The sequence below is a fragment of the Vulpes lagopus genome, chromosome 3 (genome assembly GCF_018345385.1).
Source record: "Vulpes lagopus strain Blue_001 chromosome 3, ASM1834538v1, whole genome shotgun sequence".
Classification (NCBI taxonomy): Eukaryota; Metazoa; Chordata; class Mammalia; order Carnivora; family Canidae; genus Vulpes; species Vulpes lagopus.
In genome coordinates this window covers 83,906,609-83,930,585 of record NC_054826.1, presented here as the reverse complement: position 1 = coordinate 83,930,585, position 23,977 = coordinate 83,906,609, and the positions used below count along the sequence as shown (strand labels likewise).

The window sequence follows — 23,977 nt, the reverse complement described above, 5'->3', positions numbered from 1 at the left end:
AAGAACGAATCCTGGGGTCCTCAGCATGGTTGTCAGTGCAGAGTTGTTCAGCCCCTTTCACAGAGAAAATGCAGTGGCATCTTGTCTGTCATCAGTACGTACAATACTTCTTATAAATAAGTATTATAATGGTGCTTATTACTCAGCACCATTGAGGATCTTCCAGGATAGGTGCTATCTAGATGTGATGTTCTTGCCATTGTTAAAATCAAAAGCACCTAATGACCACATATACTAGTGCAAACTAAATAATATTAGTTTGTTGGTTAAACAGCTGCTCAGGGAAAGGAAAGGTTTTGTAGACCAGCAGTGGTGTGTGAGCAGAACTTTCCAAGCCATCTTTGGGGTAGCCCAGTGAAATAGGAACACTCCAATAAAGGTGAGGTGCAGGCTGGGAACCTGCTCCAGGTGCACCTCACAATGCGCCTCACCTGGGTAAACACACATTTGCATATCAATGTATGGATTACGGACTTCCTTTTCTCAGGCCTAGGAGGTGCCCTGTTACACACGCAGGGGGACCCAGGGCCAGCCTGCTCTCAAATCCCGTGCAACAGGAGAACCCAGAACTCTATCTTCAGAGCCCCAGGGGCTAGTCCTACATAGCGATTTCTATCTGCTTTCCCTTAAAGGAAGGGACCCTGTTTTGTAACTCACCCTGCCTTCAAATGCAGACCTGGCTTCCAGGCTCTGGAGGCCGCTGGCTCCTGCGTGAGCTAGCCAGATTTTGAAATTACCTCTGGAGCCAGTCATTATAAAAAGCTTGGTGGTACCCAGAGGGAGAAAAGAGGTAGCTTTCATTGTAACTGATGAGCTCACCAGGTATGGATGGAACCTTTCAAAGGGGCCAAATTAAATAGCAGGCCTTGAGCTCGGCCGCTGCTGCTGTGAGGAGCAGGTGGGAAGAGTATCAGATGTGTGAAGTCCAGGTGACAGGTAACTGGATCCCCGCCGCTGAGTCACTGCGTGTGATAGGCTTAGGGAAGTGGTGTTGGGGGGGCACAGCCACACCCCCTCACCTGTCCGCAGAAGGGCCAGCGGGTTAACCCCCACCTGTCCTGCAGGGCTTGCCTCGAGTGGATGAGAGTGGATATAATCAGTGCAATTTCTGCCACAGCAGTCATTAACCTGTGGGAACTGTGCTGAGGCAGGTAGTTTCAGGAGAAAAGGCTCTGGAAGCGCTGGAGGGAGATTAGAGTTTTTTGCTCTTGCCATGATTTGCGTGCATTTCAGTGTGTGTTCAGTTCCAACTTGTGACCATAAAATAACCTCATAAATAAGATTACTAGGCAGGGGAAATCGACCTGGTTTTGACAGAGGGCCTGGGATGCAGGTTGGCTTCTCGGGGGGAGTGGAGAGGCCTGACCCCAGCTGGGGTCCTCAGTTTTCGGTCCTGTCTGGGGAGATCTTTGGCCTCACTGACTTGTATGACACTTCCCCCTCAAGGCCCTGTGATTCTGTTTGCTGTAATGAATCAGAGGCCTGCCCCGGTTCTGCGGGAGCAGCTAGTCCATCTGCCCGAGCGGCAGCTGGCAGGTGACATGTGATCCTTATTTTCAGTTGCTTGGGGACTGGGACTGGCTTCTCAGGGCCCTCTGCACATGGGCAGCTGGCCCAGAATTACAGGAGGCCAGATGATTTTGGGAGGACTCTATGGTCTAGTGGTAAAGGACCCTGAGAGTGGGCCCTCTGTTTTGATCATTTGGGCCCCAGCATCTAGCACAAGATGCTCAAGACTAAGAACCATTTGTGGAAAGAGGGAGGACACAACAGGAGGAAGAAACCTTCCCTGGAATTCCTTCCTTGGAACACAGTACTACCTGCCCTCAGCTCAAGTCCTGTTCCCTGTAGCTCACTCATATTTCCATCAAGCACTTGGATATGTCTTTAGTGGGTTCTTTTTTTTTTTTTTGTAAAGATTTTATTTATTTATTCATGAGACACACACACACACACACACACACACACACACAGAGAGAGAGAGAGAGAGAGAGAGAGAGAGAGAGGCAGAGACACAGGCAGAGGGAGAAGCAGGCTCCATGCAGGGAACCCGATGTGGGACTCGATCTCGGGTCCCCAGGATCAGGCCCTGGGCTGAAGGTGGCGCTAAACTGCTGAGCTACCCAGGCTGCCCAAGGGTTCTTTTTCTTTAATTAATTAATTTCTTTTTTTATTTTTAAAGATTTCATTTATTTATATGAGAGCGAAAGAGAGAGAGAGTGCGTACAAACTGGGGGAAAGGCAGAGGGAGAGGGAGAGGCAGAAGCAGACTCCCCACTGAGCAGGGAGCTCAACACAGGGCTCAGTCCCAGGTCTCTGGGATCACAATCTGAGCTGAAGGCAGATGATTAAGCAACTGAGCCACCCAGGTGCCCCTAATGGGTTCTTAACCCTCCTCAAGAATAACAATGAGAGAAATCAAGTCTGTTACCTGCATTTCACTGACCAGGCCATCCAGGCACAGAGCAGGGATGGCTCTTTTCCAGTGGTGGTATCCTCCACTGGGAGAGCTTGGTTCCCACATGCCCCTTGAGCACCCATGCCCTTCTCCTTCCTGGAAGGTGTGCTTGGCAGGGGTCAGTGAGGCTGATCCAGAGGGGCTCAGAGAACCCTCCTCCCCCATCGGGCTTCTAGAAACAGGCTTCTAGACCTGACCCTGGTTTCCAGAATGCTGAGTTAACATTTCCTTTACCTGTACAAGGAGGCTGATGGGTGGGTGGCTGGGAGTCCTCCTGGTAGAAATGCAGTGAGTATGACCACATCAAGGGGCTCCCTTATAGCTACCTTGAAGTTGAGTTTCACAGGAAAAGAGTTTTCAAGTACTTAACCTATATTTAAGTGTGGAATGAAAAGAATGGCTTCCCTTTACAGGAATTCGAAGTCCTAGAGGTCAGCTGGTGCTGTGGACTGCATGCATGTTTATGTCCCCAGCCTCTCAACCCCAAAATTCATATGTTAAAAACCTCATCCTCAGTGAGATGGTGATAGGAGGTAGAGCTTTTGGGGGTTATGAGGCTAAGAGAATAGAGCCCTCATGAATAGGTTTAGTGCCGTTACAGAAAAGACCCCACAGAGGTCCCTCACTCTTTGGCCGTGTGAGGACATAGCAAGAAGTCATCATCTATGAACTGGGCAGCAGGTTCTCACCAGGCACCAAATCTCCTAGTGCCTGGATCTTGGACTTCCCAGTTTCCAGAATAAATATTTGAGCAGTAAATATTTGTGTTTTTTAATTTATTTTTAAAAATATTTGTTGTTGAGAAACCTCCTAGTCTATGGCATTTTTGTTGTAACAGCCCAAATGGACTAAGCCACAGCCCTACCAAACTAATACAATAACTTTATTTCTAAGGGAAGCAGATTAAAATGACATCCCTCAGAGATCATTAAGTGCGTGTGTATATTTGTGTGTGTGTGTGTAGTATAAGCACGTGGCAGCAACGTTTCAGTGTCATATGCACAGCCATCCTTTGTCATCCTCTAAGTGGTCTGGGGAAGGAATCCGATCAAATGAAGAACTTGAAGTTCCAGTTTCTATTTATAGCCTTGCAATGCTCAAAGAACTTCCCAGCTGTTCTCTGCTCACATGTGGCTTTCAAGAGGTGGGAGGGTAGTTGGAGCTGCTCCTGGATGTGCCTAAGCCTCTCGAAGAACACTCTGGGTCCATGAGAAACCATCTCCGCAGCAGATGCCATGCTGTAGGAGAACAGTGGCAAAGCAGGAATTAGAAGGATTCTGAGCCCAGAAGTAAACCCTCAAGTATGTGGTCAACTAATATTTGATGAGGGAGTCAAGAACACCCAATGTGGAAAGGATAGTCCTCAACAAAGATTTTGGGAAAACTGAGTGGGCACATGCAGAAAAATGAAATTGGGTTGCTGTCTCACACCATTCACAAAAATTAACTCAAAATAGATCATAAGATCCCAAACTAAAATTCCTGGAAGAAAATGGAGGAGAAACTCCTTGATGTCGGTCTTGGCAATAATCTTTTGCATAAGTGCCAACGAAAACAAAGCAAAACTTGTTTTTGGTGCAGTAGGACTGTATCAGACTTAAAAGCTTCTGCACAGCAAAGGAAATAATTGACAATATGGAAATGGAAAGACAACCTGTAGAATGGGACAAGACATTTGCAAACCATGTATCTGATAAGAGGTTAATATCCAAAATGTATAAAGGATTTGTACAACTTAATGACCCCCCTAAAAATCCACTAAAGAATTTGATTAAAAAATCGGGCAGAGGAATGAATTAGATGGTTTTCCAAAGAAGACATCTAAATGGCCAACAGGTACAGGAAAAGATGCTTAATGTCACTCATCATCAGGGAAATGCAAATCAAAACCACAATGAGATGGCACCTCACACCTGTCAGAATGGCTGGTATCAAGGAGACAAGAGATAACAAGTTGGCAAGGATGTGGGGAAAAGACCCTGTGCACTGTTAGTGGGTATGTAAATTGGTTCAACCACTATGGAAGTTCCTCAAAAAAAATTTAAAATATAGTATGATTCAGTAATTCAATTTCTGGGTATATACGCAAGAGAAATCAAGAGGATATAGAAGAGGTATACACAATCCCAGTGTTTATTGTTATATTAATAACAATAGTCAAGATATGGAAACAAGCTACTTGCCTGTCAACAAATGAATGGATAAAGAACCCCCCCGCCACACACAGACACTAGAGTATTATTCAGCCATGCGGAGAAGGAGATCCCGCTATTTGCAACAACATGGATGGAACTTGAGGACAATTATGCTAAGTGAGATAAGTCAGAGAAAGACACATACTGTGTAATATCACTTATTTGTGGAATATAAAAATGCCAAACTCATGGTAACTTGGTTACCACAGGTTGGGGGTGAGGTGGGGAAATAGGAAAGAGGTTATTGAAGGGTACAAACTTGCTACTAGCAGATAAGTAAATCCTGGATATCTGATAAAATGTATAGTGAATATAGACAACAATATTGTATTATATTTACCAAACTTGCTACAAGACTAGATCTTAATTGCTCTTACCACAAAAAAGAAATGATAACTATGTGAAATGATAGAGGTGTTAAACACAGTGGCAGTCATATTATAATATATAAATCAACATGTTGTATGCCTTAAACTGACACAATATTATATGTCAAATGCATGTCATAAACAAAATATTTTTATGTCAATAGAAGAAGGAGCATTCTGTACACTTGGCATCCAGCCCCCAAAATGTCGAAAGCCAGGGCCTTCATTCTCCCCCTGAACTGTGATCCTGATGGTTCGCCAGGAGCTCAGCACCCGGGCCATCTCCCAGTCCCCAGAGACATCACCCGCCATGGTAGGATCACATGTTCCTCCTGCTCCAGCTTCTTGGGACCCTCAATAGAGAGGTCTTAGTTTGGTGACAGGAGTGGTGGGAATGCAATCATTCCGAGGTTGAGGAATTTCATTTAACATACAACAAATATTTGTTGTGCATCTGCCTTGTGTCAGACAAGTGTGATACACTTTTATCTTTATTCCATTTAATTCACGTGATAATCCTATGAGATAGGAATTCCCTTTTCCATTTATGAGATGAGGAAACCAGAGGGGCAAAGAACACAGCTGGGGAGGGACCGAGCAGCTCTAGACTGTCCATCCTTTGACATCAAGGCAGTTTGCATAGATCACCTGGTAATGTTACTGCAGTGTTCAGGTGCTCAAATATTTGCTTTGCTTCCTTTTTCCTTTGAGATCTGCATTGTGGACTGCGTCCCTGTGTCCTTGAGTGTAGAGCTTGCTGCTGGGGAGAGCTGGGAGACTGTGACTTCACTGGAGCCTGGGGTAGGATTCCAGGGAGAGTGACTAGGTTTAGCAAATAAAAGTGCAAGATACCCAGTTAAATTTGAATTTAATATCAAATAGACAACAAATACTTTTGTTTTAATATAACTATGTGCCATGCAGTCTTTAGGATATACTTATGCTACAAAAGTATTCCCTTATTTATTTAAAATTCAAGTTTAACTTGAGTTCCCAGTGAAACTTGAAGCTGATCTAATGCTGAAGGAGGCTCCTTTTGCAGAGGCTGGGACTGGATTCAGCTTGGCTCGTGAGCTCTGTGGGTTCTTTCTGAAATTAGCTTCACCATCTACACTCAAGGTTACAAATTGGCAACTTGGACAGAATCTGACCAGCCATGTTTTGTTTAGCTGGCGTGATGTTGATTTGTTTTAATGATTTATGTATTTATTTGAGAGGGTGATGAGAGAGAGAGAGAGAGAGAGAGAGAGAGAGAGAGAGTCTTGAGAAGGCTTGCTGCTGAGTATGGAGCCCGATGCAGGGCTTCATCTCACAACTATGACATGGTGACCTGAGCCAAAATCAGTAGTCAGAGGCTTAACCAACTGAGCCACCCAGGCACCCCTGACATGGTGACTTTAAAAAAAATTGGTCAGTTTTTGAAAACCAGGAGTTTCTACAGACAAATCTAAATGACATTCTTTTTAAAAATTTATTTTAATTCCAGTATAGTTAATATGCAGGTATATAGTGTAGTGATTCAACACTTCTATACATCACCCTGTGCTCATCACAAGTGTGCTGCTTAATCCCCATCACCTATTTCCCCCTTCCTCCCACCTACCCTCTGGTGACCATCAGTTTGTTCTCTATAGTTGAGTCTATTTCTTTGATTGACTCTCTCTCTTTTCCCCTTTGTTTGTTTTGTTTCTTAAATTCCACATATAAGTGAAGTCATATGGTAATTGTCTTTCTCAGACTGACTTATTTTACTTAGCATGATACTCTCCAGCTCCACTCATGTTATTGCAAATGACAAGATTTCATTCATTTTTATGGCTGAATAATACTCTGATAAATATATATATATAATATATATATATGATATATATATATCTTCTTCTTTATCTTCTTTATCCATTCACCTATTGATGGATGCTTGGGCTGCTTCCATAACTTGGCTATTGTAAGTAATGCTACTGTAGGCTCAGGGGTACCTGTATCCCTTTGAATTAGTGTTTTCATATTTTTTTGAGCAAATGCTCAGTAGTGTGATTATTGGATGGTAGGGTAGTTCTATTTTTAACTTTTTTAAAAACTATTTTTTTTAAAAAAGATTTTTTTATTTTTAAGTAATCTCTACACCCAACATGCATTTTTAAAAAAGATTTTTATTCTTTTATTTTTAAAGATTATTTATTCATGAGAGACACAGAGAGAGAGGCAGAGACACAGGCAGAGGGAGAAACAGGCTCCACGCAGGGAGCCCGATGCGGGACTCGATTCTGGGACCCCAGGATCACGCTCTGAGCTGAAGGCAGATGCTCAACTGCTGAGCCACCCAGGTATCCCCAAACATGGATCTTGAACTCACAACCCTGAGATCAAGAGTTGCATGCTCTACTGACAGCCAGCCAGGCTCTCCCCGCCCACCACCTTTTTAAAAAGATAGGTACCCCTTTAGGGTGTCTGGTTGGCTCATTTGGTTGAGTGTCCAACTCTTGATTTTGGCTCAGATCATGATCTCAGGGTCATGAGATTGAGCCTCACCTGGGATTCTGGCCTGAGTGTGGAGTCTGCTTGGGATTCTCTCTCTCCATCTGACCCCCTTGCCGCTCGTGTGTACTCTCTCTCTCTCTCTCAAAAAAAAAAAAAAAAGAAATTTAAATACAGCCCCCCCCCCATTTTTAACTTTTTAAGGAAACTCTATACCATTTTGCAAAGTGGCTCCAACATCCTTGCCAACACTGGTTTCTCGTGTTGTTGATTTTAGCCATTCTGACAAGTGTGAGGTGGTGTCTCCTTGTAGTTTTGATTTGCAATTCCCTGATGATGAGTGATGTTGAACATTTTTTCATGTACCTGTTGGCCATCTGGATGTCTTCTTTGAACAAATGTCTGTTCATTTCTTCACCGATTTTAATTGGATTATGTGTCTTCTGGATATTGAGTTGTATTAGTTCTTTATATATTCTGGATACTAATCCTTTATCAAATATGTCATTTGCAAATATCTTCTTCCATTCAGTAGGTTGCCTTTTAGTTTTGTTCATTGTTTCCTTCATAGCGCAGAAGCTTTTTACTTTGATGTAGTTCCAATAGTTTATTTTGCTTTTATTTCCCTTACCCCAGGAGACATAGGTAGAGAAATGTTGCTGCAGCTGATGTCAGACAGATTACTGCCTATGCTCTCTTCTAAGATTTTCATAGTTTCAAGTTTTTAGGACTTTCATCCATTTTGAGTTTCTTTTTTGTGTATGGTGTAAGAAAGTGGTTCCGTTTCATTCTTTTGCATGTAGCTGATCAGTTTTCCCAAAACCCATTTTTGAAGAGACTGTCTTTTCCCACTGGATATTCTTCTCTGCTTTGTCAGAGATTAACTGACCTTATAATTGTGAGTTTATGTCTGGGTTCTCTATCCTGTATCATTGATATATGTGTCTATTTTTGTGCCACTACCATACTGTTTTGGTTACTATAGCTTTCTAATATAACTTGAAGTCTGGAATTGTGATACCTCCAGCTTTGCTTTTCTTTTTCCAAATTCTTTGGCTATTCAGAGACTTTAAAAATATGGAATGTTTCATGAATTTGCATATCATCCTTGTGCAGGGGTCAAGTTAATCTTCTCTGTATCATTCCAATTTTAATATATGTGCTGCCAAAGTGAGCACTAAATTTTTGGCTTTTTTTAAATTTCAAGTTTTTATTTAAGTTCAAGTTAGTTATCATATATGGTAGAATTGGTTTCAGGTGTAGAATTTAGTGATTCATCACTTACATACAACATCCGGCACTCATCACAACAAGTACCCTCCTTAATACCCATCACCCATTTAACCCATCCTCTGCCCCAAAATATCAAATCTGCCAGGCTGAGCCCTTAGGACCTCATAGCAGCAGTCATCTGCAGCCAAGCACTAGCATCCCTTTAACACAAGGCATGTACTCACCAGTTTGCCTGTTCCCATTCCCATCCCTCCCTGTGGTTACATTCTACTCACTTAATTTACTTCTTGTCCAGTCCCGGCAGGTATTGAGTTTTTTTTTTTTTTTTTTTAGGTATTGAGTTTTTGACTCCTGATCTATACTATGTGCCAAAAAATCTACTTTTTCCAGTGACAACAAAAATACTAAGAGTCTTCATTGGACTAGCCCCATCAACTTCTTCCATTTTATAGCATCTCCTTTGCAGCTCCCTCCCTCAATGCACTGATATCCATGCACTGGTTGCTGGTTATCCCTTCCCTGCAAGGATTGCCAGCCTGACCCCAGAAGGCCAGGCCATGGGCATAGCTTCTTTTGAGACAGCTCCATGAAGCCTTCCCCAACTCCCAGAATCCCTCTGTTGCACACACAGAATCACACTGCCATTTAGTTGAATTTCTTCATTGTACAGATTAAGAAATGGAAAATTCTAGCATCTCTTTAAGACAGGGCATGCACTCACTAGTTTGCACTCAAGAATTGCATGGAATGAAAACTGTGTAAAACTGTTGACTGGAGCTCAGGCAACATGGACATGGGAATTTCTTGCCAAACCACGTGCTGCTATTCATGAGGCTCTTGCCTCAGTGCCCCTCACATCTCCACCGCAGGGCATAGTGCCACACGCATAATGAGGGCTCTCCCATGGACTGATTGGTTGAATACTCACTTGGTGCTCCTGGCCAAGCAGTTCTCTCTGTTGAACAAATTACCTTTATACATTGCAGTCTCTAGAGCTGAGATGAGGGGGAGCTCACCATAATCTTCAAATCATTTAGCAATGTCTTAGAACCACTGGCCATGATACAAGGATCTAAGAAAAATGTCCCCTGTTGGAATGTGGAAAGGAGGGTGGGGGAAAGCAGGAATTCTGAGGCACTGTGATAGGGATTTTAGTTTTGTTTTCTGCTGCCCACAGCCAAATGTTGCTCACTGACTGTTTTTATAAATAAAGTTTTATTGGAATGCAGCCATACTCCGGTACATCTTTGAATGGGTCCACTCACGCTACGTGGCAGGGTTGAATAGTTGGAGCCGAAACTGTATGGTCTGCTGATCCTAAAATATTTACTGTCTGGCTCTTTATAGAAAAAGTTTTCTGAACCTTGATGTAAACCATTCATCAGCCCTCAGGGGTGAATGTTATTATCCTCACTTAACCAAAAGGGAACTGGAATCAGAGAGGGTAGTGTGGCTTTCTCCATCTTGCCACCCAAAGTGTGGTAGGACGGAACACAAGTTTGATTCCAAAACCCATCGTCATTTGACCAGATGCCCATGGAATAAAGTCCAAATTTCTTAGCAGGGATCGAACTCACTCATCCAACTTTATTCTTTTGTGTGCCTGTCGGGGCAGCAACTTTGAACTCCTTGCTGGCTTCCAAACACACTGTGCAACATTCTGCATCTGCATCTTTGTAAAGAATATTTCTTTTCACCAAATCCCCGACCTCTTTCTTTATAAGTGAAATTCCTCATGATGCATTGCAAATCTTACCTCCTCTGTGGAACCTGCTCTTTGTCAGACAGTTAATAAGACCAAGAGCCAACAATATTAGTATTTTCTTTGGGCTGTGGTCTAGGCTGGCCGCTCTGCTGTATGTTCTATGTCATCTTTTTATGGCAACCCTACAAGGTAGGCACCAGTAGTCTCATTCTCAAGGGGCACACACAGGTTGGGAGAGGTTAAGTGACTTGGCCAGGGTTCCAGAGCTAGTGAGATCTGGACCTGGGATTTGGTCCAGGTCTTTCTGATGTTCAAGTTCAGCTGTTATGACCACACTATATACAGCATCCGTTGTCTGCTCTCATGTTTTCTCCTACAGGCCTGGCTTGAGAGCATTTGCTTAGCCTAGGCTGACAACGGCTGTCTCTTGGAGGCTGGAAACTCTTGGGTGGCAGTGACACGCCCCTTTACGACTGTGACCTGGCACGTGGAGGTGACTCAGTAACTATTTGCCACCTCTCATTTCTGCTGGCCTGGGGGCCTTCCCTGCACCTCCCCACACCAAGGCTGGCTGGGGCCCCTCTTCTGAGATCCCCGATCACAGTGTGCTTCAGTGGGCTGGGAGCCACGAGAAGGCGGGGCTCGCGCCCCGTCTATGCCCCAGCTCCGTCACGTAAAATGCATCATGAAGTGTGCCGACTGATCACATGATAATGACAGCATCTCGTCTTTACCATGCCAACCCTGAACCTCATTTTATTGTTCTGCCATAGTATTTCAACAGCACTTGGCAATTTGGGGAGACAAGATTTCCCCATTTCCTTTCTGTTGGTGCCACCATCTCTCTCCTCTGAGTGGACTGCATGCGGTAGACAACCCAGGCTCATTCCCTCACACTTACATTTTACTTTGCTCGCTTGGTACATGTTTCTTTATTAGCATTTGAAAAAGGTTCTTGGTTCATCCATAATTAAGTAAAAGTTCATAGCTGTGAGTAAAAGACTGGTTAAAAGTAGCAACACCAAAAGGAGTCCTTTTTTCCCCCAAAGCCTGCCTTCCTCTAGGAAACCCCCCAGTTCTGAGCAGTGATGTGAATCCACACATCCGTATGGGCTTACTCAGACTCAAGAAAGGGAAACGTGTTGAACTATCATCACTCACTGATAAATAATAACAGCAGCAACAATAACATCCTGACTGCGGTCAGTCGGCACACTTCATGGTGCATTTTATGTGATGGGAGCTGGGGCTTGGACGGGCCGTGAGCCCCGCCTTCTCGTGGCTCCCAGCCTACTGCAGCACACTGTGATCGGGGATCAGAAGAGGGGCCCCAGCCAGCCTTGGTGTGGGGAGGTGCAGGGAAGGCCCCCAGGCCAGCGGAGAGGAGCGGTGGCAGCCCCGGGCCTCCGGCACTAGCTGGAGCTTGGTGCAGCGCTCAGACAGCTATTGCTATGTCTGGGACGAGTGACAGAGTGAGGAGCATCTGAACGCAGAGGCCGGCTGCCAACCTGCTCTCTGAGTTCAGAGGAATGGTGGGGAGGGGGCTCTCTCTGAGGCGCACCCACCTACTCCCAGGTCCCCACAGGGGAACTGAAGACCGCAGAGAGGTGGGATGGTGCACACCAGCCCTGCCAGCCCCTGTTTCCACCCATCTCACATCCCTTCTCTGACACCCACATCACTGACCAAGTCAGAGAAGATCATTCTTTCCTGGGACTAGACAAATGAACGGTATAAAGAATCCATAAAGAATCCACTGGCTTCTGTTGCCTTGCATTTTATTTATTTATTTATTTATTTATTTATTTATTTATTTATGCATTCATTCATTCATTCATTCATGAGAGGCACACACAGAGAGAGCGGCAGAGACACAGGCAGAGGGAGAAACAGGCTCCCTGCAGGGAGCCCGATGTGGGACTTGATCCCAGGACCCCCAGATCATGACCTGAGCCAAAGGCAGACACTTGACCACTGAGCCACCTGGGGGCTCCTGTTGCCTTGCATTCTAACGAAGGTTCCAGAAAACAGTTACATATGTATCTGAGTGGCTCTCTTGAAGGGCATGGAATTATCTACCAGCTTGACAAGTGATCCGTCCCATCAGGGTTCTGGAGGAGAGCAGCCATGTGCTGCACTAGCCATCTCTGTTGGGCTTTGCCTGCCAGAGACTCCTCCAGGAGGCTGGAAGGAACCGGAGGATCCAAGGTAGAGCCAGGGTCTCAGCCGCAGGTCCTGGGAGAGCTGCGTGACTGTCAGCATTGCCACCATCTACAGCAGCCCTGGAACAACCCTAGGAAGAGCTAGGGAACTTCTCTTTTTCTCATCTTGGTTTGTTGCTACTTTGCAGTGAGACCAGAGGCAAGGGGCGTTCAGCCTGGGCTGTGTCCCCACTGCCCCAGCTCCCTCCCAGAGTATAGGGGGACACCGGGTTCACACACATGGCCATGTTTTGAACGGTTTCTAAGAGCCCTAAGTGTGTGCTATGGATCCGTTGCCTCGTGTTCCAGGAGACTGGGAAGGGATGTAATGACCGGGGTCTGGGCTGGGTCCCAGCTGATGCATAATCCTGTCTCTGACATCTCTCTGTGGGTTTCCCCTCGGTTTTGAGGATCAGGGTGGGGGGACGCCAAGTGTTTCTTGTTTGGTATTCCTGGTCCCAGTGATAACAGAGGTTGTGAATTATGGACGCAGCAGCAAATGTTTTTAATCTCCCAAGAAACAAAATCAGTGTGTTTTCTGCACCCGGGGCAGAAGCAAGGGAGCAAGCAGACAGCTGCTCTGATATGGCTAACTTGGGCTGACGTCAATGAGAGTCACTCCAGGCCAAGGGCTCCACTCAGGAAGCTTCAAAGTGATACCGAAAACATATTTGCATTTTTTCCTTTCACGGGAACTCAGCTATTCTCAGTTCCACTGAGATGTTTTCACCAGCCTTTGCAACCGGCTGGTATGTTGAATAAACAGGGCTTGCAGTTTAATTACAAGGCAACTTTAGCTTTTGCTTCATACTTCCCCTTTAAAATTTATGCAGCGGGGTTAATGTTCCCTGGCCCTGGATGAAAACACTGGCAGGCGCTGACTTTTCTGCTCCTCTTAGGAAATAGTCTGTCCTAAGGGCGCTTGCAATGGAAAACACTCTCCATTTGGAATTTGAATGTCCAGGCCAAGATATTAGTCAAAACTGTAAACTTTAACATCTCCTTCATCTCCCCACTCCAGCTTCGCTTGTTTAGAGCTGGAAGCCTGCATGGGAAGGGGGCTGCTCAGTTGGACTCCTGTACCCCACTCCCACTGGCTCCCCCAAGGTGGAAGCTGGGGTGGAAGAGGAGTGGAGAAGAGAAGGCAGCTCTCACTTGAGGGGGGGGCGCTGGCTGAGACTCTGAGCTGAGTTTCCTCCCGGCTAGCGGGGCTCTTGGAGGACCTGCGATTCTCTGCCAGAGGGAGGTGTCCCTCTTCTGGGTGGTCACTCACAACTTCTCCCTCCATTCCTGGGGTTTACCGCCAGCTCCTTGCTGCTGGGCCTCTCGCCTTCCAGACTGCCCTATTGGTCAGGCCCTGAGATGATGCTATATTGGCTCCCTCCCGGTGGGGCCCACATCTCACTCCAGCCTTCACATATCACTTGCCCTGACAAACTCTGGAATGGGAGGCAACCCCAACCCAGGGGCTTGCTCCTTGTCCCATCACCCAAGCAGGAGTCCCCTGGAGATCAGTTCCTGTGGTTGCGGTAGCATATATCCATGAACTTGATGGCTTAAAAAAAAGAAACAGACTCTCCCTCAGTTCTGAGGACAGAAGTCTGAAATCTGTTTTATTTATTTATATATTTTTTAAAGATTTTATTTATTTATTCATGAGAGACACACAGAGAGAGGCAGAGACACAGGCAGAGGGAGAAGCAGGCTCCATGCAGGGAGCCTGATGTAGAACTCGAATCCAGATCCCAGAATCATGCCCTGAGCTGAAGGCAGACACTCAACCGCTGAGCCACCCAGGTGTCCCTGAAATTTGTTTTAAACTGGGCTGAAATAAGGTGTCAGGAAGGCTAAGCTCCCTTGGGAGGATTGCCATGAGCATTTGCTCGCTGCATCTCCTGGCTTCTGGGGGCTGCTGGCATCCCTTGGCTTGTGGCCCCAGCAGTTGGGTCTCTGCCTCCCTTGTCATGTCGCCTTCTCCTTTGTATGTGGCTAAAGTTCCTGCTGCCTCCCTCTTGTAAAGACACATGTCACTGAGTATCGGGCTCATCTGGATGATCCAAGATCATCTCCGGGCCTCAAGAGCCTTAACTTAATCGTATCTGCAGAAACTCTTTGTCTGAATAAGGTCACATTTAGAGCTTCCCGGAAGAAGATCTGACCTCTGTGGGGCCTTTATGTTAGCTCACGGCCGCCTGACCCTCCTCCCCTGGATCTCCCGGCTGGGAGAGGGCCCCAGCCTGCTCTGCCCTCAGCTCGAGGGGTCACGTGGTAAACTCTCTAATACGGGGTGGAAACCTCCACGTGCGTGGGGTGAGCGGGCAGGCCCCTACCTGAACTGCAGGAAGCACGGCTTTCTTCAAAGAGACTCCTCTCGGAAAAACCTCTCTTCAAAGTCCTGTCTCTCAACAAGCTGATTTTTTTTTTTTTTTTGAATACTCTCTGGGCAGTGGGAAGGTTCAAGGTTGTGGATCTTGACTGTTTCCTGCAAACACCTCTTCTTGTTTTGAAATGTTGCAGTGGAAGCCACGTGGCACCCGGAGTGCCACTTTTTAACATTCTGTTCCATTTGTGATGGAATTATTAGTGGTTGATGGGGCCCGGGACTGTCCCCTTCAAGGGCGTGTGCATCAAGGTCGGCACGGGGCGCCTGCCACATCTGGCAACCCTGGCTCCCTGGCCTCAGATGCCTCCATCTGTGGAGAGCATGGAGCTGCTTTTGTGAGTTCACACCACGGTGCGTGGTGCTGCCGGTGGATGTAACTGCTCGCTTCCCCTAAGGACGCTGTGTCCTGTCCTTAGATGGTCAGAGGACTGCTGGTGGCAGCCTGGGAGAAGCAGATGCTGCAGCGTGCCAGTGGAACCCTGGTGACAAATGATGCAGACCCACTACAGTCTTTGGGTTTCCAACTTGCAGCTGGAGTGCTGATCTAGAAATTTCCTATTCTGTGGGTTAGCAGATTGTCATTTGATAAGGGCTCAATGTTTGTGTGAATGAAGCCGAGATGGTCCCGCTGTTCTGGAGGGAAAATGTACTCCTCAGCTCTCAGGATGTGGGTCCAGCTTTTGGGGAGAAAAAATGGAACAGATGTGTTTGGAAGGTTCCAGAATATTTAGGTAATAAATCCTCTTATCGCCTTCTCCCACCTTAGCAGTGAAGACAAGTGGCCTGTCTCTTGGCTGTTAGACAAGAGAATGAAAAATCAGAGCTGGGTGCAATTTCTAGAGACCTGGGTGTGCTGGTTAACACGAAGCCCATTTGTTCACAGAGTTACCTGTGAAAACTGTTGTTTATAGAAGAAGAAACTGACAAATATGAGTAAAGTCATTGTTCAAAATGACTAAGTCTTCCAAGGCCAAGATGCCTCAGGGATCTGTCAGCATGCTTGATTTTTTTTTTTTTTTTTTTTTTTTTAAGATTTAAAAGATTTTATTTTAGGGACATCTGGGTGGCTCAGTAGTTGAATATATGCCTTTGGCTCAGGTCGTGATCCCGGGGTCCTGCGATCAAGTGCTGCATCAGGTTCCCTGCAGGGAGCCTGCTTCTCTCTCTGCCTATATCTCTGCCTATCTCCGTGAGTCTCTCATGAATAAATAAGTAAAATCCTTAAAGCTTTTTTAAGTGTAATCTCTACACCCAATGTGGGGCTCAAACTCACTACCTTGAGATCAAGGGTCACATGCTCTACTGACTGAGCCAGCCAGAGGCCCTTTGGCTTTTTTTTTCTTTACTGAAACATCCCTCCCTCTTTCTCCTTTTACCACCACCACCTGCCACCCCCATCAGTGACTTGATACAAAATTCCAGTCTTCTCCTATTCTCTACTAACTCACCTTAGTCCTGATTCTCAGAGGCCATAATGTTGTTGGCTCAGATGGGGATCTGTTCCGAGTGGGCATGTCTCCCTTACTCTGGTAATCCCAGAGGGAAACTGAGGAAGATTTGGAGACAGACTCCCGGCCAGGTTTCCTCTAGTGTGATAAGTCTGAAATGTTACCTGGTGCCTTCGTTTGCCAGGACAGCTAGAGAACACTGCAGACGGGGCAGCTAACACCACAGAAATGTATTTTCTCACAGTTCTGGGGGCTGGAAGTCTGAGATCTAGGTGTGGGCAGAGTCGGCTCCCCCTGAGGCCTCTCTCCTCGCCTTGACGACGGCCACCTTCTCTGTGTGTCTTCACGTGGTCGTCCATCTGTGTGTGTCTGTGTCCTCATTGCCTCTTCTCATCAGGATGCCACTCACACTCTGTTAGGGGCCACCCACATGACCTTGTCTTACCACACTCACCTTTAAGGATTCTCTCTCCAGATATAGTCCCATTCTGAGGTACTGGGGGCTAGGACTCTAACACATGAATTTGGGGGACACAATTCAACCCCTAACCATGGGAACCCCTGATCTGAACTCAGCCATTTTGGACTGGACTGGGATGGAAGTCCACGGGAACTAGTGGGTCTGGCTACCTTTCTGCTCAAAACCCTGTTCCCACTCATGCTGTAGCTTCACAGACTTCTTTTCTTCCTTCTAATTGTCCTGCTCCAGCCTCCAAGCTTCTTCGCACAGCAGCCCAACATCAGGGACAGGACCCTTCATGGCTTTGAGCATCCTTCCTTTGCTCCCTTTAGACATACCTTTTCCTTCCTACAAAGAGGGAATCTCTTCAATTGCTACCAGTGGTCACAGTTGAGTGAAACATGAACACCAGGGCTGACCTGGGAAAAAGGGAGCCCCCAAAGGGCATTGGACAGGGGACTGAGAAGGCAAGTTTGTACACCACCGTGGCCGGGTGGCTTAATCTTCTTGGGACTTGGTTTCATCATATATAAGTGGGGATAGTAATATTTGCCTCACAGTGTTGCTGGGGGGATTACTTGAAATGGTGTGTAGGAAGTCCCTGATACCTGCTGTTAGGGGCTGCACTGTGTCCCCAAATTCTGATGCTGAGGTCCTGACTCCATTTCTTAGAATGTGGTTGTTTTTGAAGGTAGAGTCTTTAAAGAGGTGATTAAGTTAAAATGAAGTCATTGGAGTGGATCCTAATCTACCATGATTGGTGTCCTTATAAGAAGGGGTGATTAGGACACGACCCACAGAGGGACAACCATGTGAGGACACGGGGTGTGGGAGAAGATGACCATCTACAAGCCAAGGAGAGAGATATCAAAAGGAGCCAACCTTGACAACATCTTGATTTGAGACTTCCAGCCTCCAGAACCATGAGGAAATATTGTTCCTATTGTTGAAGTTGCCCAGTCTGTGGTACTCTGGTACTTTTCCCTGGCAAACTAAGTCACCAAATTTCAAGATGATCACACTGGAGAAACCCTGGCTGCGAGCCTGTTCCTAAATCTTCCTTAGTTTCCCCCTGGGATTATCAGAATAAGAGAGACGTGCCCTCTTGGAACAGATCCCCACCCAAGCCAACAACATTATTGCCTTTGAGAATCAGGACTAAGGTGAATTGGGACCCCTTGATTTCAGGCTCTCTGCCTCCACAACTGTGAGAAAGTAAATTCCTGTTGTCTGGGCCCTCCAGTCCATGGTGCTTTGTTACTGCAGTCCAGCAAACGAATACACCTGCTATAGAAACTGTTTTCTTCCTTTCCTTCCGCCCTCTTGCTGACGCCTCACCACCCTCAGCTAGAGCTGTCTTGGACTGGCCCTGCGCAATTTGCAAACTCAAGATAGGATACACATGCAAGAGGCTAGACATAGAACAGGACTCACAGAACAAGGGAAAACAAAAGACTATGTGAGAAAAACATCTGGCCCCTAAAACAAAAAGTACCTTAAAAATCACCTAAAAGTTGGCACCTTAAAAAAAGGTGAAAGCTGTCTCTCAGTTCATGGTCCCTCTCTTGGGTTTTTCAGGGGTTCCCTGCTGAGCCCCTCTTCCCCATACCTGCTGTGACCTGGGGAATCATCTGGAGCTTTCAGGGTCACTTGGAAACCCTGCTCAGTCTCTGTGCCCTAACTCGGAGAGAATTGACAGCTTTGCAATATTGTCTTCCAATCCAGGAACATGGCATCTACCTTCCTTTGCTTAGTTCTTTAAGATCTTTCAAGAAAGGCTTATCATCTTCATTTTTTTTTTAATTTTATTTATTTATGATAGGCACACAGTGAGAGAGAGAGAGAGAAGCAGAGACACAGGCAGAGGGAGAAGCGGGCTCCATGCACCGGGAGCCCGACGGGCTTATCATCTTCATAAAGACTCACACATCTTTTGTGCTTCTGTACTTGTGAGTGTTTTATTTTTTTGCGCTTTTGGTGTTTTTAAAGTCTACATTTTGTTTTTGTTGCTGGTGTACAAAAAGGCAACTGATTTTTATATTTAGATTTAATGTCCAGCAATCTTGTTATGCCTTATTAACTCTAAGAATTTATATGTAGATGAATTAGGGAGATTCCTCTGTAGAAACCATATCATCTGCAAACCATTACAGTTTATTTCTTCCTTCCTTCCCTTTTTTAAAAAAATGATTTTATTTATTTATTTATTTGAGGGGCGGGGGAGAGAGAGCAAGAGCACAAGCAGGGGGAGGGACAGAGGAAGAGGGAGAAGTAGGCTCCCCACTGAGCAGTGAGCTCAATGTGGGGCTTGATCTCAGGACCCCGGGATCATGACCTGAGCTGAAAGCAGACACCTAACCGACTGGGCCACTCGCTTACTCACCTTCCTTTCTAAGCCCTGTATTTCATTTCTTTTTCTTGCCTTACAGAGTTGTCTACGACTTCCAGAATCAGGCATCCTTGTCCTGTTCCCAGACATAGAGGGAAAGCCTTCATCATATATAAGTGGGGATATAAGTCTCATGTTTGCTGTAGGGTTTTTTGGTAACTATCCTTTATCATGTGAAAGAAGTTCCCTTCTATTCCAGGTTTGCTGAGGACTTTCCAATTTTTAAATCATGAACACCTACTGAATTTTCGCAAATTCTTTTCCTACTCTCACAGGGATAACCAAGACTCTTCCTCCTTTAATTTGCTAATATTGAGAACTACGTTAGTTTGTTTTCTAAAGTTAAGTCAACCTTGTGTTTTTAATTTAAATCCATCTTAGTTATTCTACATTAGCATTTTTATATGTTGTTAGATTTAATTTGCTAGTTTTTAAAAAAGGATTTTAGGGATGCCTGGGTGGCTCAGCGGTTAAGCCGCTGCCTTCGGCTCAGTGTGATCCTGGAGTCCTGGGATCGAGTCCTATATCAGGCTCCCCTCAGCGAGCCTGCTTCTCCCTCTGCCTATGTCTCTGTCTCTGTCTCTCTCTCTCTGTGTCTCTCATGAATAAATAAATAAAATCCTAAAAAAACAAACAAACAGATTTTAGATGTAAATTCATGATCAAGTTTGGGCTGTGATTTAGAGATTTCCCATTTGCCCTTCCAGATGTGGTCTCTCCCTTGCCCTACCATGTTCACTACCAATGGGGAGCTGGGCAGTATGACGGTATGAATTTCTGTAATGAGCTCTCTGGCTCAAAGTTGGACTGGGCCAGTGGGAGCCATGGTAGGAGACTGGAGGGATGGAGGGAGGAGAGCGAGGTCATCCCAGGCTGGTTGGATCCTTTGATGGAAGGTCACTGGTCCTCCCAAAGTGGCCCACTTTATCCTTGCGGGTTCTGGTAACTTCTGTCTTCCCTGGTTCCTATCCCAGGTACAAGATCCCTGGTTATTCCATTTCAACCATAAATTGTAAACAAATCCTCGTCGAATTATCTTATTTCCTGTTGGGACTTTTATTGATGCAGCCTATAACTTTCCTTTTTTGTAATATTCTTGCTAAGTTTTACAATCAAGAGTATGATAGTTTCACAAAAAGATTTGAGACTGTTTCTTCTTTCTGTTCTGGAATAGTATTGGTTCCTTGGTAGTGCAAGTTAAGGCTTTGGTAGAACTTGCTGGTAAGACCATCTGGGTTTAGAGTTTTCATTGTGAGAAGAGTTTTGCCTACTGAATTCAGTTTCATTAGTGGTTGTTAGACTACTAACGCTTTCTTTCTTTCCTTTTTTTATTTTTATTTACTTATTTTTTTGCGTGGAGTTTTCGTAAGTTTGAAATGCATTCATTTACAAACTTACTGGCATTTATTTTTTATACTATCTTCTTACTAACCTTTTTTCTCTACATTATACTTAAGTCACTTAAAAAATTAATGCACTTTATTTTTTAGGGCAGTTTCAGGTTCATAGCAAAATTGAGCAGAAAACACAGTGTTCCTACATACCTGTTGTCCCCACACATTCACAGCCTTCCCCATCATCAACACTCCCCAATATAATGGTACATTTGTTATCACTGATGAACGTTGATATAATTTTCACCCAAAGTCTGTAGTTTACATCGAGGTTCACTCTTGGTGTTGTACATTCTATGGGTTTTGGCAAATGCATAATGATATGTATCCACCATTTTAATACCATTTGGAGTATTTTCACTGCCTTCAAAATTCTCTGTGCTCTGCCTATCCATCCTCCTGCTCCTAACCACTGGTAAAATGATCAGTTTTCATTCTTAATAATTTTTATTTGTATTCTTATCTTTTCTTGATTAATCTGAACCTAAGTTTGGCAATTTTACTAGTCTTTATTAGACCCAACTATCAGCTTTTCAAATCTTATTGTATATATGTTTCCTATTTCATTGATTTCTCCTCTTTATTATTTTTTCCTTTAATTTCTTAGCTTTTTTCCTTTAATCTTTTTTCCTAAGTTGAAAACTTGTTAGATTTCTGCCTTTCTTCTTTTCTGATATAAGCCTTTGAGGCTATACATTTCTTTCTTTCTTTTTTTTTTTTTAATATTTTATCCATTTATTCATGAGAGACACACACACACAGAGGGAGACAGAGACACAGGCAGAGGGAGAAGCAGGCTTCATGCAGGGAGCCCGACGTGGGACTCTGGGACTTGATCCCGGTCTCCAGAATCAGGCCCTGGGCTGAAGGCGGCCGTTAAGCCACTGAGCCACCCGGGGTTCCCCCAAGGCTATACATTTCTATTAAAGTGGCGTGATGGCTGTATCCCACAAAGGTGTATATATGGCATTTATGCCTTTCCGATTGGAAATATTTCTTCTTCTCTATTTGGATTGCTCTTTTGATCCATGAGTTCTTTGGAAGTGTATTTCTTAATTTCTAAAATTAAAAATTAAAAATTGAAATTTAAATGTCTATTTCCTACACATCTCATTAATGCATTCCCCGCCCCCTTCAATTTTTTCTCACGCAGTAACTGGAATAATGGTTGAAAAATAATTTTTTCAGAAAATTTAAAAGTTTCCATTTATTTATTTACTTTTATTATTTTTAAAAAGATTTATTTATTTATTTTAGAGAGAAAGCATGCATGGGTGGGGGGGAGGGACAGAGGGAGAGAATCCTCAAAGAGACTTCCCACTGAGTGTGGAGCCCAACTCAGGGCTCGATCTCATGAACCTGAGATATTACCTGAGCTGAAATCAAGAGTAGCCATTTGAGTAGCCAACTGAGCCACCAGGTGCCCCTGCATTTATTTTTTTTATTTTTATTTTTTTTACTGTGAATTTCTGACTTGACTGCATCCTAGTTAAAAAATAAGGTTTGTAAAGTATCAATCTCTTGAAATTTGTTACTTGCTGTATGGCTGGGCATGTGGTTAATTTTCATAAATCTTTGTATGTGTTTGAAAAAATGTGTAATATGAAGTTGTTACACATGGGTTTCCTGTATAGATGCCTTAGATCAAGCTTGTCAGTTGTGATGTGAAAATATGCTATATGTTTCCTGACTTTATTTGTTGATTCTATGACAGAATACACTAAAATCTTCTCCTGTGATGATCGTTTGTCTCTCTTTCTCTGTCTCTCCCTCTCTCTCTCTCTCTCTCTTTTTTTTTTTTTAGGTTGGGAGAGAGTCAGAGGAAGAGGGAGAAAGAGAATCTCCACTAGATGAGTCTGACACCAGGCTCAGTCTTACAACCCTGAGTTCATGACCTGAGCTGAAATCAAGAGTGGAATGCTTAACCAACTGAGCCACCTGCGCGCACCGCATTTTGTCTCTTGAAGTTTATTCTATTTTTCCTTTATACACTTTGAATCTATGTTATTAGGTGGTACAAGTTCAGAATTAAACCTTTTACAATTATGCATGGATATTTTCTCTAGCAATTTTTCTCCCTTAAAGTCTATTTTAAATTATAGTATTATATTAATACACAAGCTTTCTTTTTTTTAAATGCATGCCTGGAATATTGCTTTTTTTTTTTTTTCTGTTTTCAACCATTTCTGTATTCTTCTATTTTAGTTGTATCTTTTACAAACATCGTAAAGCTGGATTTAGTTGACAATCTTTGTCTCTTTACTGGAGCATTTAATTTGTTTGATTTACTATAATTAACTTATTGGTTTTGCATTTATTTTTAGTATCTTTTGTGATTCCTGTTTTTCTTACATTTTTCTTGAATTTTCTCATCTTTTTGGACTTTTTTTGATTGAATGAATTTTTTTTCTTATTCCATTTAATTCCCTCTATAAACTTGAGCGTTATACTTCTTATTTCTATTACTTTAGTAATTAACCTTGAAATTTTAAAATGTAAAATTCACAACTGCCTTTACATTCCTCCTGGGTAATGCAAAGATCTTTAGACACCTGAACTCTCCCATCATTGTCTCCTGATGTATGTGCTCTTACTGTCATGTATTCAAGTTCTGACTTTTTAATTGCACAAATCAAACATTATTATTATTGTTAATACCATCATTTTTTATTCAGATTTATACACATACTTACCATTTTGTCTGCTCATCATTCCTTCTTGTATTTAGATCTTCCTCTTCTGGAGTCATTTTACTACTTTCTGAAATTAGCAAAGGTCTCTTTGATGGCAAACTCTTCTGGGTGGGTTGTCTAAAAGTGCCTTTTATCCTTCACCTTAAAAAATAATTCCCATTTTTATTAGGCACACAAACAGTAGTAGGCTAAATTTCTTTTCCTCATTGAGAGAGGACTAGCACTTGTTACTTGAGATTTTCTTGGTCAGCATTTAAATGTCTGTTTCCTACACATCTCATAAATACATCCCCTCCTCCAATTTTTTCTCATGCAGTAACTGGAATACTGATCGAAAAATATTTTTTCAGAAATATTTTTTCACAATTCTTGCAATAATGCAATGCTGCTTTTTATGCAGTTTAAATTTTTTTTTTTTTTAGATTTCATTTGCCACAGTATGGCAAAGTTTTATTGGTTTTTCTCTCTGTAGCTTGTCATTTCCATTTTAAGGTTTTATGAGCAGAAGTTATTAATTTTTCTTTTAGGGTTAGCTTTTTTTTTAATGTTTTCTAAGAAATGCTTCCCTGCCCCCC

At 43.9% G+C, this 23,977-nt stretch overlaps 1 non-coding gene across 1 annotated transcript; it reads right to left on the bottom strand.

Moving 5' to 3' along the window:
* Positions 1-8,567: 8,567 nt before the first annotated feature.
* On the bottom strand, positions 8,568-8,674 carry LOC121488439. Its single transcript, XR_005987068.1, has one exon. It is a non-coding gene; the product is annotated as a U6 spliceosomal RNA (small nuclear RNA).
* Positions 8,675-23,977: the final 15,303 nt, after the last annotated feature.